The 15,282-nt window shown below is 45.0% G+C and overlaps 1 non-coding gene across 1 annotated transcript; it reads right to left on the bottom strand.

Annotated features, from left to right (window-relative positions):
* Positions 1-1,212: 1,212 nt before the first annotated feature.
* On the bottom strand, positions 1,213-1,319 carry LOC133081029 (U6 spliceosomal RNA). The gene has a single exon (XR_009698701.1). It is a non-coding gene; the product is annotated as a U6 spliceosomal RNA (small nuclear RNA).
* Between the last annotated feature and the right edge of the window lie 13,963 nt (positions 1,320-15,282).

Genomic DNA, 15,282 nt, shown 5'->3' with positions numbered 1-15,282 from the left:
ATATATCCCCATATCTCTTCCTGCTTGCATCTCCCTCCCTCTCACTCTCCCTATCCCACCCCTCTAGGTGGACACAAAGCACCGAGCTGATCCCCCTGTGCTATACAGCTGCTTCCCACTAGCTGTCTATTTTACATTTGGTAGTGTATATATGTCAATGCCACTCTCTCACTTTGTCCCAGTTTACCCTTCCCCCAGCCCGTGTCCTCAAGTCCATTCTCTACACCTGGCTTTTATCCTGTCCTGCCCCTAGGTTCTTCAGAACATTTTTTTTTTTTTTTTTTTAGATTCCATATATATGTGTTAGCATACGGTATTTGTTTTTCTCTTTCCGACTTACTTCACTCTGTATGACAGACTCTAGGTCCATCCACCTCACTACAAATAACTCAATTTAGTTTCTTTTTATGGCTGAGTAATATTCCTTTGTACATATGTGTCACATCTTCTTTACCCATTCATCTGTTGATGGACATTTACGTTGCTTCCATGTCCTGGTTATTGTAAATAGAGCTGCAATGAACATTGTGGTACATGACTCTTTTTGAATTATGGTTTTCTCAGGGTATATGCCCAGTAGTGGGATTGCTAGGTCGTATGGTAGTTCTATTTTTAGTTTTTTAAGGAACCTCCATGCTGTTCTCCACAGTGGCTGCATCAATTTACATTCTCACCAACAGTGCAAGAGTGTTCCCTTTTCTCCACACCCTCTCCAGCATTTATTGTTTGTAGATTTTTTGATGATGGCCATTCTGACCAGTGTGAGATGATATCTCATTGTAGTTTTGATTTGCATTTCTCTAATGATTAGTGAGGTTGAGCATCCTTTCATGTGTTTGTTGGCAATCTGTATCTCTTCTTTGGAGAAATGTCTATTTAGGTCTTCTGCCCATTTTTGGATTGGGTTGTTTGTTTTTTTGATATTGAGCTGCATGAGCTGCTTGTATATTTTGGAGATTAATCCTTTGTCAGTTTCCTCATTTGCAAATATTTTCTCCCATTCTGAGGGTTGTCTTTTGGTCTTGTTTATGGTTTCCTTTGCTGTGCAAAATCTTTTAAGTTTCATTAGGTCCCATTTGTTTATTTTTGTTTTTATTTCCATTTCTCTAGGAGGTGGGTCAAAAAGGATCTTGCTGTGATTTATGTCATAGAGTGTTCTGCCTATGTTTTCCTCTAAGAGTTTTATAGTGTCTGGGCTTACATTTAGGTCTTAAAAATATGGAACGCTTCACGAATTTGAGTGTCATCCTTGCGCAGGGGCCATGCTAATCTTCTCTGTATTGTTCCAATTTTAGTATATGTGCTGCCAAAGCAAGCACTGGGCTTTTCACTTTGTCATTTGTTCTTACTCCAAGGTGATGAGGCACACCTTTGAGTGTACCCTTCACAAAGGATTTAGAAACAGAAGACTGTAAGCTCTGATGATTGTTATCTTTCTCTGGTTTGCCCAGACCAAATCCCTTAATCTCTCTGAACCTTGGTGTCCTTTTCTGTAAAATGGGGATGTGATAACCTAATGCACTAAAGGATGTAAAATGCTTGGTAGACTACGCTGAGTAAAGCACACCTAAGGTTCTGTTATCATTTAACCTCAGAAGGTCACCAACACAGACGAGAAGAGAGGAAACACCTCCTTTATGCAGGAGTCTACACAGCCTGGGGAGGCAGGTGAGGAGTGAAGTGTGTGTATGAAGCGTGGATGAAGACATGGGCTGCCTCGTCCTGTTTCTTCATCACATTATGTTCCTAGAGGGAGAAGATGCCACTTTGCACTCTCATTGGTGTTGGGTGTTACCCAACTACTACGTCTGGCTTTTCCCCCTCCAAACCTTCTTTTACCGGCTTGAGATCTTTCTGTACACAGGCCGCTACATAAAAGGTCTCTGGAGTTCAAGGTGGGACTAAAAAGGAAGAACAACATTGTCAAATTATTGGGTGTTAAGATCACCATCGTAATCCAGGTGTAAGCTGTAGTGATTTAGCTCAGGATACTTGCTGAGCTGGGTTCCCTCTGCCCATCTCCATCTCCCAAGGGGAAGAACGTTAGAGGGTTGGAAGGAAAACAAGAAAGCAGATGGTGAGTGTACCCGAGAAGGGACCACCACCACCCCCTCCCCAGAGTCAGCTTCAAGGGGGGTGAGATGAATGTCCCCAGGTGAGTGTGAATATCCAGGAGTAGGGGAGCCCTGCCCTGGGCCTGGGACCCAGTGTGCAGGTGTTCCTTACACCCCTGTGGCCTGAGAGCAGTAGGTAGAGATTATTATGCCAGAGGCTGAGAGTAGAGAGAGTCCAAAGCAGCCACTCACAGTTTCCTAGGCTCCACAGGAGCATGGGAGAATTCTAAATTTCCTTGTGTGTCCAAGAAGGATTATGAGAGACAGCCACCCGGTAGACCCTGATGGTGTCTGCGTCACAATGAAGCAGATGGTCAGGAAACCACACCTGAGGATCAGGTGGAGGCCAGCACAATAGTGACAGGTGCCACCCAGGCATCTGATGCCTCCCCAACCTCTAATGCCCACTCAGCATATGATGCTTAGAACTCAGACACAGTCCTAGGAAGTGCTAGGAAGGAAAAGTAGAAAACACGGGATTGACTGGGACAGCCTGGAATTGGCTTGACCAAGAATTCAGTCAGAAGTGGGTGAGGCGGGGGATGGAGACTTTTATAGAGATGAAGTCAAGTTACAGAAGATAACAAAGTAGAAATGTGTTTCTGGCATCCATGAGATATATCACATCCTCTGTGGACAGTTGTTTGTGTGCCTGGATCCCTGCTAGATTGTAAACTCCTTCATGGCATGTTTTGTGTCTCGTGCACCCCTGCTCTCCCCAAGCCCGGGGTCTGCACATCAGAGGTCCAACTGAGAAGTTTGCTCTGAAATGAGATGAGGTGGAGGTATGTTTGCCTGGCACACCTGGGCTGTGTCATGTCTTTTCCACTTGCTCACCTGCTTTCACAGCTCAGGAAGTATGTGTGCATTCTTTCATTTGCTCACTCATTCATTCACTCAGAAAATATTTATCAAGTGCTTGAACTGTGAAGCTTTACAGAGTGAGTTAGGAGGGGAAAGGAGATTTAAAATATATTTGCATGGTTTGTTTTTAATTTTCTAGAGTCCTTTCCTACCTACTGTCTCACTTTTGCTTCACAGCCACAGTAGAGGTAAAGGGGAGAGGATTGTGTTAACTTCACTGTACAGGTGAAGAAAAAAGAGAGACAAGTTGAGATTTGACCAAAACAACACAGAAACTTGTGGTAGAGGTGGAGTGGGGGTGGGGTGGGGTGGGGGGAACCTCTGTTCTTCTGGTTCTTTGCTTCATTGCTCTTAGGTAAAAAGACATCAGAATGTATATTCAGCCAATGGAAAGAGTTCCGAACGGCCAAAGCCAGAACAATCCGAGCAATTAAAATAAAGTAGTATTGGATTATATATAGTGATAGAAACAAAGGATTGAATAAGTAAATGGGAGAGAATAGCTAACTTTCCCTGCAGAAGAATTCCAGATAATTGATGTAGATATTCTGTCCTCAAGGACGGGGAGCAAACTCCCCACTCCTTAGTGTGGCTGTGCATGGTGACTTCCTTCCTAAGAGCACAGTGGAAAGAGAGGAAAAAGGGTAACTTGACAGTGGAGAAAGCCGACAGGCACTGCCTCAGCCAGGTGACCCAGGCCAGCATCAGCAGTGGTAGGTCATGTGGATAGTAGGCACCCCTGGTATGACGTGATGAGAACGGCACTTCACCTCTGTTGATCTCCCTCTCAAAACCCATAACCCTGTCTAATCATGAGAAAGACATCAGACAAATCCCAGGTGAGGAACATTCTACAGATACCTGACTAGTCCTCCTCGGAACTCTCAAGGTCATGACAAACAAGGGAAGTCTGAGAAACTGTCACAGCCAAGAGGAGCCTGAAGAGACATGATGACTAAATGTATCTTGGATGGGATCCTGGAGCAGATAAAGGGCATTAGATAAAAACTGGGGAAATCTGAATAAGTATAGACTTTAGTTCATAATAATTTATCAATTTTGATTCATTAATTGTGACTAATATACCATCTTAGTGTAAGATGTTAATAATAGGAGAAACTGGGTGTGGAGGTACATGGGAACTCGATACTATTATCGCAACTTTTCTGTAAATCTCAAATGATTCTAAAATTAAAAGTTTATGGGAAATGAATATTTTTTTGTTGTTAAAAATAAATGACTTTAATCCCAATCTCCCAATTCATCACACCACCACCACCCCCGCCACTTTCCCCCCTTGGTGTCCATACGTTTGTTCTCTACATCTGTGTCTCTATTTCTGCCCTTCAAACCGGTTCATCTGTACCATTTTTCTAGGTTCCACCTATATGCGTTAATATACGATATTTGTTTTTCTCTTTCTGACTTACTTCACTCTGTATGACAGTCTCTAGCTCCATCCATGTCTCTACAGAAAAAAATTAAAAAGGAACGAAATTGGGTCATTTGTAGAAATGAATTTTTTAAAAAGATTAATTGGGACTTCCCTGGCAGTCCAGTGGTTAAGACCCCGTGCTTCCACTGCAGGGGGCATGGGTTCAATCCACATGTTGCACGGTATGGCCAAAAAATAAAAGATGAATTGCACAATGAAAAAAAGTGCTGTAAACTTTTTGCTGGCATCATTAGGCTGGGGGTGGGAGGCAGCTGCTGTATAAACCTTTATCCTACTTTCCCATGAGTCAAGAGGGATTCAGTCAGCTTTGGTTGAAGTAACACAGAAAAGAGCTCTTGTGTTCCTGTCACAAACATGTGGTCCCTCCGTGCCTGGCTGATTCTGGATAAACACATTTTCCACACCATCATCTCCAGAATCTTTGCTCTCCGAGGTCAATAAGGCTATGAACATCTCTTTGGTTGTTCCTGGAGACTGAATATATACTTCATGAACCAGCTTATTTTCAGAATCCAGAAAAGAGTGGGAGACTGGGAGTCAGAGTACCTTTGAGTATCACCTGATTGCCATGCTCCTTACTTGACCTTTCTCATTCCTTACTTCTTTATCCATAAACTGACGATAATGATGGCCCCAGGGGTAGTACAAGGTTAAATGGTAGAAGGTATGTGAAAGCTTTCTGTGACCTAGAAAGGGCAGTGACGTTTTATTTTGGAACGTCTTTGGTTTTGGGAGACTAGGGCTTCCTGTGTCTCATCCCTTTTTAAGCAGCGCTCTGGCTTATTCACTCAATTCATCCCCACAGACATTTGTCAAGTATCATTAATATGTCAGGCACGTGAAGAAGTGCCTTACCTGGGTAATGGCAGCCCTGGAAAACTAAGAAGTGGAGAAACTCAGGTTTGTCAGAATCTTCATGGCTTTGAAGAGCTGCACACGGCTGGATGGATAAGCTGCTTGTATGGGGATTATAACACACAAGAGGCATTCATTAGTCATGATGACTTTGGTTGTTGGGCATTGAAAACCCAAATCAAAATGTCCTGGACAAGCTGTTGGCTCACCTAACTAGGACATCCAGAGTTAGGTGGGCTTCAGGGTTCAGTGATGCAGTGGCTTAACCACAGCACCAAGGATACAATTTTTCCTTTTTCTGTTATCTATAGTGATGGCGTTATCCTATAACTAGCTCCTTTTAGGGTATGGGATGGCTGCCAGCAGCTAGTGGAGCTCTTAGCTTCCTTGTTCATGATGAGGCAGGGTGGGGAGGGCACTTACAAAACTAAAGCCACAACTCATGACCTTGGCCATCCTATAGTAATTAGCCACCCCTACCTCCAGTCTCTTGCTCCAGTCTCTCTGCATTATCTCTTTCACAATTTGAACTATTATTTATTTTTCATTTTGCTTATTATTTATTTGTATGTTTACTCATTTATAGTCAGCTCCCTTTCTGGAATATAAGCTTCATGAGGTCATGGATTTCATCTTGTTCACCACTGGTCCCTAAACCACCTTCTAAGCAGATTGGGGTCCCTCCTCAACACACAGGAGAGAGGCTGAGTGTGCAAAAGGGGTCTTCCTTCCCTGCCATCCTTTCTAAGCCCACGATGCTTGCTGCCTGGGTCGTGACTACTGACTGGGAGGAGGTACTGCCAATCAGAATATCACTGGAATATGAGGATCACAGGTGCCACTTGGAAGAGATCTTTCTAACTTTTTCTTTTTTTTTTTTTGGCCGTGCCGCGCAGCATGCGGGATCTTAGTTCCCTGACGAGGGATCAAACCCATGCCCCCTGTAGTGGAAGCACGGAGTCTTAACTACTGGACCACCAGGGAAGTCCCAGAAGAGGTCTTTCTAAACAAAGGCAATCTGAGTTGGTCTAGTCTGGGTGGAAAAACAGAACTGTGGACAAGAGAAACCTAGGTAAAGTTGGGAAGACAAGACTGATGGACAAATTATCCTTGAAGTGAGAAGGAAAAGAAGTAGTGGGCAGCAAGGTTGGTAGTCAAATGGGTGAAAAGCAAAATGGCATGAGATGACCGGTTCAGGACCAAGTCCAAACAGCGGGGGGGCATGGCAGACAGAGCTCCTGTCCCACAAACCTCTGTCTACATTCCTAAGCACATTAACTACACTTTTGCATACACCTTGGCGATGCTCCAAGGGCTCTGTAAAAGATTAATAATAGCTCTTCGCAGTTTAAGAGCATTTCGTAACTTACCAAACATATTCCCAGACATTATCTCATTTCATTGTCATAGCCATTCTGTGGGGTTGGCTTGATTACTCCTATTTTGCAAGTGAAGAAACCAAGCCTCAGAGCGACTTTCCAAAAGCCATGCAGTTCAGAAGAGGAAAAGCTGGGTGCAGACATTTTCCTTCAAATCTTGAGTTCATGCTGCCTCAGTGTAGTTGAAGAAAAATGGGCTAATGATTTCCTGAGATGAAAATACATACTTAGGCTTGGGTTTCTTATTTTGCACTATTTGTCTTTCTGTTTAGAGTTGAGTTGCTGTGTACTTTTGTATACATATGTAATTTTCCATAATGAAAAATTTAAAAAATTGAAAGGATAGGGCTGAGGGGCTTGGGCAGCCCTCAGCAGAGAGAATCAAGGGAAGGTCAGGCCCCAAGAAAGTCAGGTGCTGAAGGGTTTGGGCTTCAGTGATTTAAGATTTCACTTATTTAAAAAAAAAAAAAAAAAAAAAGAACATTTGGGAATAAGAAATAAGAAAAAATCATACGTGTGCTCAAGCAGCTAAAAAAAAGGCACAGAGGAATGAGTTGTTCCCTCCGGGTTTTATATTCCCTTGCCAGATCCTTTAATTATGCTTCTATTCCCAAATTTAATTTTCCCCCAGACTTAAATAAAGAGCAGCTGATGCTTCATAGAAGACTTGGTGAAGCAGACTTTCAGAAGGTATTTTTGCCCAGGTGCAGGTCCTGACTTGATGTCCGTTTCACTGTGTGATCTTGGGTTATTATTTCCCTCCTAAGAGGTTCACTTTCTTCAACTGTAGCATAGGAATTATGTTATTTGCCACCAAATGGCCTCCCAAGAAAACTGAAAAAGAAAGCGGGGTGATAGCCATGAAGGCTCTTGGAAAATTTCCAAAGTAGAATGTCTTAAGCTGGGAGACGTTATTATTAGAGCATTCCTTGAACTCACCTGGGTTTGTGGGTTACTAGAGTCCAGGGCTCTGGTAGCCTCTGCTGCCCTGGAATTAAATCTGAAAGGACCTTATTGATTGACCTGGCTGGAATGGGACCTCAGAGCTTTGGAAGCTGGATGCCTCCTGGTTGATTTGGTTGGTTGGACACAGCTTTCACCCCATAAGGTGTTATGAATTTGTGCTGATGCTTCAGGAAGCAGAGTGTCCTGAGAAAGAGATGTGGTCTGTCCTTGATTATCCATGCTAAGGGGCAGATCAAAATCTCAAAGTGCAGATCATAGTCTCAAAGGGCAGATCTTCTCGAGGAATGGCATTATTTTAACTCAACATTGCAATACTACTATTTTTTTTTTTTTTTAACCTCCTTAAATTTGTTTGCTCAGGCTTAGCTTTGCAAAACGGAAGAGAGAGGTGGCCCAGATAGATACTGAGTGGGGGGAGGAAGGTCATCTGGGATTAAGCGTGGCTCAAGACTTGTCTCTCTTTGCTTTCACTTTCAAAGACTTCAGTACACGTGCTGATGGCTCATCTGACAGCCTGGTCTCCCAGCTTCTTGTCTTCTCAGTGTTACTGATGTTCTTTCAACAAATGTTCCCTTCAGTGCCACTGACCATCAAGTGGTCATTTAATTGTTCATTCATTTGCTTATTCAATGTATGTTCCAAGTAGCTCCTATGTGTTGAGAACTTCTTAAGGATCAGGTGTACAAAGATTAGAAACCTTCCTTTACCTTGAGGTCTGTTGTGGGAAACAGATGAGAACCATATGGTGTGATTAATAACTATCATAGGCAAATGCCTTTGGTGACTGTGAAGGAGGAGCACTTTCTAAGTCCAGTGGAGTCAGAAAAGACTTTCAGGAGGAGGTAACCCTTGGACTTGAAGCCGAAGTAGGAATTTATCATGTGGATGGATGAAGGTGAAGGTGGGGGGAGGGAGGGCATTCTAAGAAGAGGGCACAGCATGTGCAAAGCCATGAAGGCATGATATAGCAGTGGCATGGTTGAGGAACAGCAAGCATTCTGAGTGGCTGGAGGGTACCTGTGGAGTGGCAGGAGAGATGAGTAAGTAGGTAAGTAGGTGCCAGATCCAGCACTAGGCTTATCCTGAAGGACATGGGGAACTACTTTGGGGAATTGAGTCAGATTCTCATTTTAGAAAGAATGCTGTGGCAGAAACGTGGAGATTAGAATAGAGACGTGTGAGATTGAAGGAGTGGGGTGGGTGGCAGAGAGACCTGTTGGGAGCTTTCACCATGAACCAGCTGAGAATGGATAAGGGTCTCCACTCAGCTAGTGCTGGTGGAGGAGGGGAGGGTTGGAGAGAGAGATCTGAGCGGAGGGTATGAGACTCGGGAACTGATGGAATGTGGGGGACAGATGTAAGGGAAGGAAAGTCTAGAGTGGCTCCCAGATTCCTGGTGACACCGAGCAGGGACCTGTGGGGCTCCTGGGCACAAAGCCTTCCTGTGTCCCCATTTCTTTGATTACCTTCATTCAGCCTCCATGACCTTCCCTGTGTTCCAATGGGCAGATTCAAGCAGTTGTTCATTAGGGAAGGGAGGGGATGTGAGACCAGGGAGAAACAAACAGTCAAGAGAAACAATAGTGCAGCCTTGGGGCAAGGTACTGGTTCCCCATCAACAGATACACGCAACAATATCTTTGAGCTGTTTTGCAGATACTGAAAGCCTTTACAGGTGGGAGAAGTTAACGATTAACGATGGTATGCTGCCGACAAACATGTAGACCCCAGGCCAGCTGGAACCTGAAGGTTGATGATGCTGACTGCTACTTACCTCACCACCAACCCATCAGAAGAATGTCCACGAGCCGATCACACCCTCTTTGAACCATTACTATAAAACTTCTCACTATCCTCTCCAAGTTGGGACACATAGTTTTTTGAGGCAGGAGCCTGCTGTGTCCCCCTTTGCCTGGCAAAGTAATAAAGCTATCCTTTTCTACTTCACCCACAACTCTGTCTCCGAGATTTGATTCAGCACTGGTGTACAGAGAAGCTGATCTTTCAGCGTCCCTGGCTTAGGTGACTGTAGATGATCAGACTGCTGGCACATAGGACACACAGGAGGAGAATCAGGTTTGGGAGAAAGATGATTTATTTAGCTTTGAAAAGATTGAGGTGAGTATGGGACATCTATGTGGAAATAGCCAGTATGCAAATAGGTTTGAGGATTTGGAAGACAAGAGTGTTTGAGACTAGAGACCCTCACCATGGGCGTCAGTGAGATCACTGAGGCTGAGTAAGGGAAGAGAGGAAGCAGGAGGGCTGAGGAGGACCCCAGGAAACCAACATTTTAGGTCAAGTAGAGCAGGACGATCCAGGAAAGAAGACTGAGAAAGAGAGTCCAAAAATGCAGGGGGGAACCACGAGACAGCATGCCAGGGAGGACAGGGAAGATTTCAGAAGGGAGAGTGGACAGTGCTGTCAGGTTCCTAGGGAGGGCAAGTCTGATGAAGGCGAAAAATGAGGGGCGTGGTTGGTAGAGCATGGGCCCCGTAGCTGATGGGCTTGAGGAAGAGCCTTAGCTAGGAGGAGGGCCACCCTTCACTAACGTGGGATGAGAGGAGCTGGGGAGGAGAGCCATCTGCCTTACCCTAGTTCCTAGACAAGATCCTAGCCAAGAGCTATTACACATTCTCCAGAGCACTTCTGATGAGGAAGAGCAGTTGGAAATGGAATTCGGCACCTAGTGATTGTCAGGTCCTGTGTTGGACATTTCATGCAAATAATCTCACCATAGCCCGGTGAGGTGACAGCATAATCTTCCCTTTCAAACTGAGGACATCAAGGCTGAGTCAAGTCACTTATTCATCTTTCCTCTCCACTGGCCAGGTCACAGCCCCCAAAACAGATCTCTGAAGAGCCAGCCTTTCATCTCTCACTGGCTCAAGTTCCTAAAGCTGATAAAGAATAAAGATAGGCTTGGGCCAGATACAGAGTAGATTTCCACCACTGAGGCCTCCACATGGACAAGTTAAATCAATGGGCAGAAGAGAGGTGGAGACCCTGCACAAAGCAGCTTTCTTTTTCAGGAGCAAAGATAAGCCTGGGAGGGGTGGAGGTGGGGGTACTTGTAGGGGAGGAAGGTCAGCTCCCTCCATGACTTAGCTGCAAATCTCCCTCCTAAACAATTAGACAGTTCAAGGCTGCTTGGGAGGAAATACACAGGACCACTTTTTATCTCTAAGATTGGTGCTTGTTTTTAAATGAATACTTTTACCGTGTTTCACTATCCTCTGAGGTTGGTCTTATTACTAAAATCTACATTTTAAAGATAAACAAACCAAAACTCAGGGATTTGCCCATGTCCTTTCTGCTATTTAGGAGCCAGAACTCTCAATTCATTATGCAGAACCCAGCTTTGGGATCTCTCTAACCCTGAGGCGTGGATGATCCCACAAGGAATTCCATCACTAATAACAACCCCACACATGCACCCGGGGACCTTACAGTGGCTTCCAAGGCCCTATGTATCCGTCATTCCGTTCCCCTATTAAAGAAAAAATTATCCATGACACTTGTTAAAGATGGGAAGTCAGACTTCATTCAGGGGCTACTGCAGTGGAGTTTTGGAGTAAGGAGACTCAACTCAATACAACGACAAGTGAGGAGTTATAGCCTAAAGACCGGGGGGTGGGGGTGGGGGAGGGGGGGTGGTCAGAGGATGGAAAATTACTAAGATATCAATGGTTGGGGGATGAGGAATTTCATTAGCTATCAAGGGTGGGGGATTTTCTACTGAACTGACCCAGCAGGATTCTTGCTAAAACTGGACTAAATGAGCCAAGGACAGAGCCCAAGGTCAGGGACTATTCAGAAAGAGGACTCAGGAGGCTGACAAGTTTGGTCAAAGGAGATAGTCTTTATCAGCCTCTCTGACCTCATCTCCAGAACTGCTCTTCCCTTGCTCAAAATGCTCCTTACAGGCCTCCTTCTGTGCCTGGCACACTCCATCCTCAGGCCTTCCCAGGAATGCCTTTCCCAGCAGGAATCATGGCCCCCGCAGGTCTTTACTCAATCTCCCCTTCTTAGAGAAGCCTTCCTGGCCCATCTGTGAGCGCAAGTCCACCCCTGCCCTCGCACTCCCCCTGCCTCTTTCCTATTGATTTTGTTCCATAGCACTTATCACCATCTAACACGCTGAGTGTTTTACTTATACATTTTATTTATAGTCTGTTCCCCCCCCCCCAGGAGAATGTCAGTCCCATGAGGCAGGAATTTGTGTCTGTTTTGTTCTCTGTTGTATCCCCAGCACCTGGAACAGCATCTGGCACGTAGGAGGGGCTCATTCTTTGTTGAATGAATTGGATGCCTGGATGATGGTCTCCATAATAGCCTCAAATCTTGATTATCGATGTCAACAGCAAAGGATAACAGTCCGCAGTGTTGGAAGACCCATCCAACCAACTCATAATGTATTTTACCATGCGTTATTTCACATTTTATACAGTAACCCAGGAGTTAGCTCAGATGAACCATGGAATATTTGCCTCCCATAAGAATTCTATGGTGTTATGTGCTTAGGAGAGGTTAAAAAAAGGAAAAGGAAGCCCAGAAATACTGGAAAAAAGAAACCCGTCTAGGATTCAGAGTTTGCGGCAGAAAAATCCACGTGAGTATGGGATCATCTTCCTCGCTCTCCAAAAGAACAGATGAATCAGTCTCCCTCTCTCTCTCTCTCTCTCCCCTCTCCAGAGAGATCATGTATAACAGGCCCTTAGTTGGCACTCAATCCATATAAGTTGTTACTACTATGTTATCATCGTCTTCCCTCCAGACACCCTATGCGGCCGTTTCCCAAGTGTACCCCATGCTGTTCCTGAAACTTGCCCTGCTTTCAGCTGCCAGGCGCCCCTGCACTTGCTGTTCCTATGCTTGGAATGTTGTCTTCCCCCACCCTGTCTCTACCCACTGCCCCTTCACTTCTCGTCTCCCTAGTAATTCCTCACACACCCTTCAAGTCTCAGCTGAAATTGCCTCTACAGGGAGGACTTTGGGCTCCCCTGGGTAGAGTTAATCACTCCTCCAGTAATAGCAGCCAATATAAACACTGCGATTAGGTTGCATTATAATTGCTAGTTTGTTCCCTTGACCTCCCTAGGAGAATGTGGGAGCCTGGAGGGCACAGACTTACCTTATTTGGTACTGTCTCCCCAGCCACTGACACATGTCTGATACACCCCAGGACGGGGGTGAACAATGGGGGGCTACAGGCAGCCCAGGCACTGTCAACACCAAGAGAAACATCTCACTGGTCAGGTGTTTCTCACTCCTCACCCTTTGCCTGGGAGGCTGGGGAAAGCCTGCTTCAAAGGCACCCTGACACACTTGAACTTATGAGCTTCTGGGGTGCAGGGTGGCTCGCTCCCTCTCAGGGGTCACACATCTGAGGGCAGAGTTCACACAGGGTTCCTCTAAAGCGTAAGCTGCTTTCAGTGCTCTTCCAAAGCAAGAACTGATTTTCAGACAGGGAATTCGAACCCGGCCCAGCAGATGCAAACCTATTGAATCAAGCAAGGCACCCCTGTTGAAAAGCTAGTTAAACCAGCATCACTTTCTACTTGCCTGTTCACACTGTCGCGTTCACTGGCTACATTCATCTGGAAAGTGCCAAAAACAGGTCAGCAAAACCCCACCAAAGCCTTGGAACCAGATAAGGGAGTGGAGCCAGGGGATCATCTGGCCTGAGTGACAGGCAGGGGTTTTGTCTTTTTATAGCATCCCCAGTGGTGGATCAGTCCCTAGCACAGACTTGACACCCATTAAATATTTGACGAATGAATGTGCAACTTCACTGGGAAAGAAACAAGATGGAGGAGACATCGTAGCACTGTAGTTAGAAGTAATTCTTTAACAAGCCAACAAAGGTGTACCTGGTAGGTGAGCCTCCCAAGTGGCACGCTCAGGTAACAACAGACAGTGACCAAATTGCTGTCCAAGAGTGTGGGCCCAGTTAACTAGGGGCCTTTGGGTTGACTAAGTGGAGGAAGCATGTTCCTCTCTGTGCACAGAAGTAGAACTGCCCAGCCTTCCTTGTCCACCCTTTGTCCACATAGTGTTCAGCGTCTGTTTCAAGAAATATTGAATATTGAAAGAACATTTGTTACAGAGGGCACAAAATCATTAGAAAGCCAGGGGTGACCACATGCCTCCGTGTAGCTTTGGCCACACTTCCATACATTTTTAAGAGCTAAAAACTGCACAAGACTTTTTAAGAGCGCTACTAACTGTTCCTTCAGGTTGCTTCTGCATGTAAATCTCAGCAGGTGGGCTACAATCATTTTAAAAGCTCAGCCATATGGGAAGGAAGCTAACATTTGTCTAGTGCCAGTCACATGCCAGAATGCATGAACTAGACACTTCGGGGGTATCATTTCATCCTAGGGCTGCACCACGAGGGACGTGCTGGACCCCTTCTGCAGGTAGGAACGGAGGCTCCAAGGTCACAAGGGACTTGCCTAAGTTCACCGGCCAATCTGTCCCAGGCTGGCTGATTCCACGCTGACTCAACACACAGCTCGCACATGAGATCAGAAAACACTCGTGATTTTAAGAGAACCAAATCTTTTTGATGGATAAATTTTCCTGACCCTTTCAGTGGCTGGCACATTTGTTTGGGTGTACTAAGTTTGGCCTGGCACAGAACAGCAAGGGGACCTGTGACCTCTCCCAGGAGATAAGGTAAGGCTGAAAGCATGTTTCCCAAGTCCCCCTGAAGCCTAGCCAGTGTTTTGACTTAGTCTGAGGGACAGTGAACTGTGTAGGAGAATGAGAATGTGCTGCTGTGTTGAACAGGCCCCTGAAGGGAATAAACTCCCTTTGCAAATGGCTACACTGCACAGTGGCACTGTTTCTTGGAAAAATCACCCATCACTGGGATGTAGGAAGATGCACAGAATGTAAGAACAGGTTGGCACTGTCTGTTCCAACCAGCAAAAGCAGCAGAAAGACATGAATGCAGTAATTCTAACCTTGTTAAACTAAAGACATTCCTTGTGTCCTCTTGGGACACTTTATTTTGCTTCCCAAGGAGGGAGGTGAATCGGCTTCCTCGAGGTCAGTTTCATTTGGAGATTTTCTTCTTCCACTCTCCATTTAATTGGCACATGAGAAGAGCAGACATAACCTGAAGATGCCAAGTAAAAATCTGGAGGTTTGGAATGAGTTTTATTTTTAAAAGGTCTTCCTTTGGGTAAACCCATTAATAAAACTTTGACCCAGGGATTACACTCCTGAGAATGAAAACACTAAGACTCCAGGCTTCCTGGGTTTAATCAGGCGCTAACACTTACCTTGGACAAGGAAATTCATTCATCTGTGCTTGTCTCCTAATCTGTAAAATGGAGATAATAAAATTATCTACCCTTGAGGTTTTCTGCAAAGAGTGAGATAATCCATGTAACTAGCACAGGACCAGTCCCCCAAATATAGGAAGCACTCAATTGTTTCTTATTAGTAACTTAAAAATTGTTTCTTATTATTACCTTAAAGACCCAGTCACAAACATGGACAAAGCTTTATGCAAAGTTGTTCATGCAGCATTGTTTACAATAATGAAAAATCTGAATCTAAAAACCCCAAATTAGATGAAAGACTAAGCAAAACTGGCTGCATGTCTGGTCCGGAAAGATGATGGAGCCATTAAAAA

The sequence above is a fragment of the Eubalaena glacialis genome, chromosome 19 (assembly GCF_028564815.1).
Source record: "Eubalaena glacialis isolate mEubGla1 chromosome 19, mEubGla1.1.hap2.+ XY, whole genome shotgun sequence".
In the NCBI taxonomy this organism is placed as follows: Eukaryota; Metazoa; Chordata; class Mammalia; order Artiodactyla; family Balaenidae; genus Eubalaena; species Eubalaena glacialis.
Note: the sequence above shows the minus strand (reverse complement) of the source record. Positions and strands in the feature narration are given on the sequence as shown.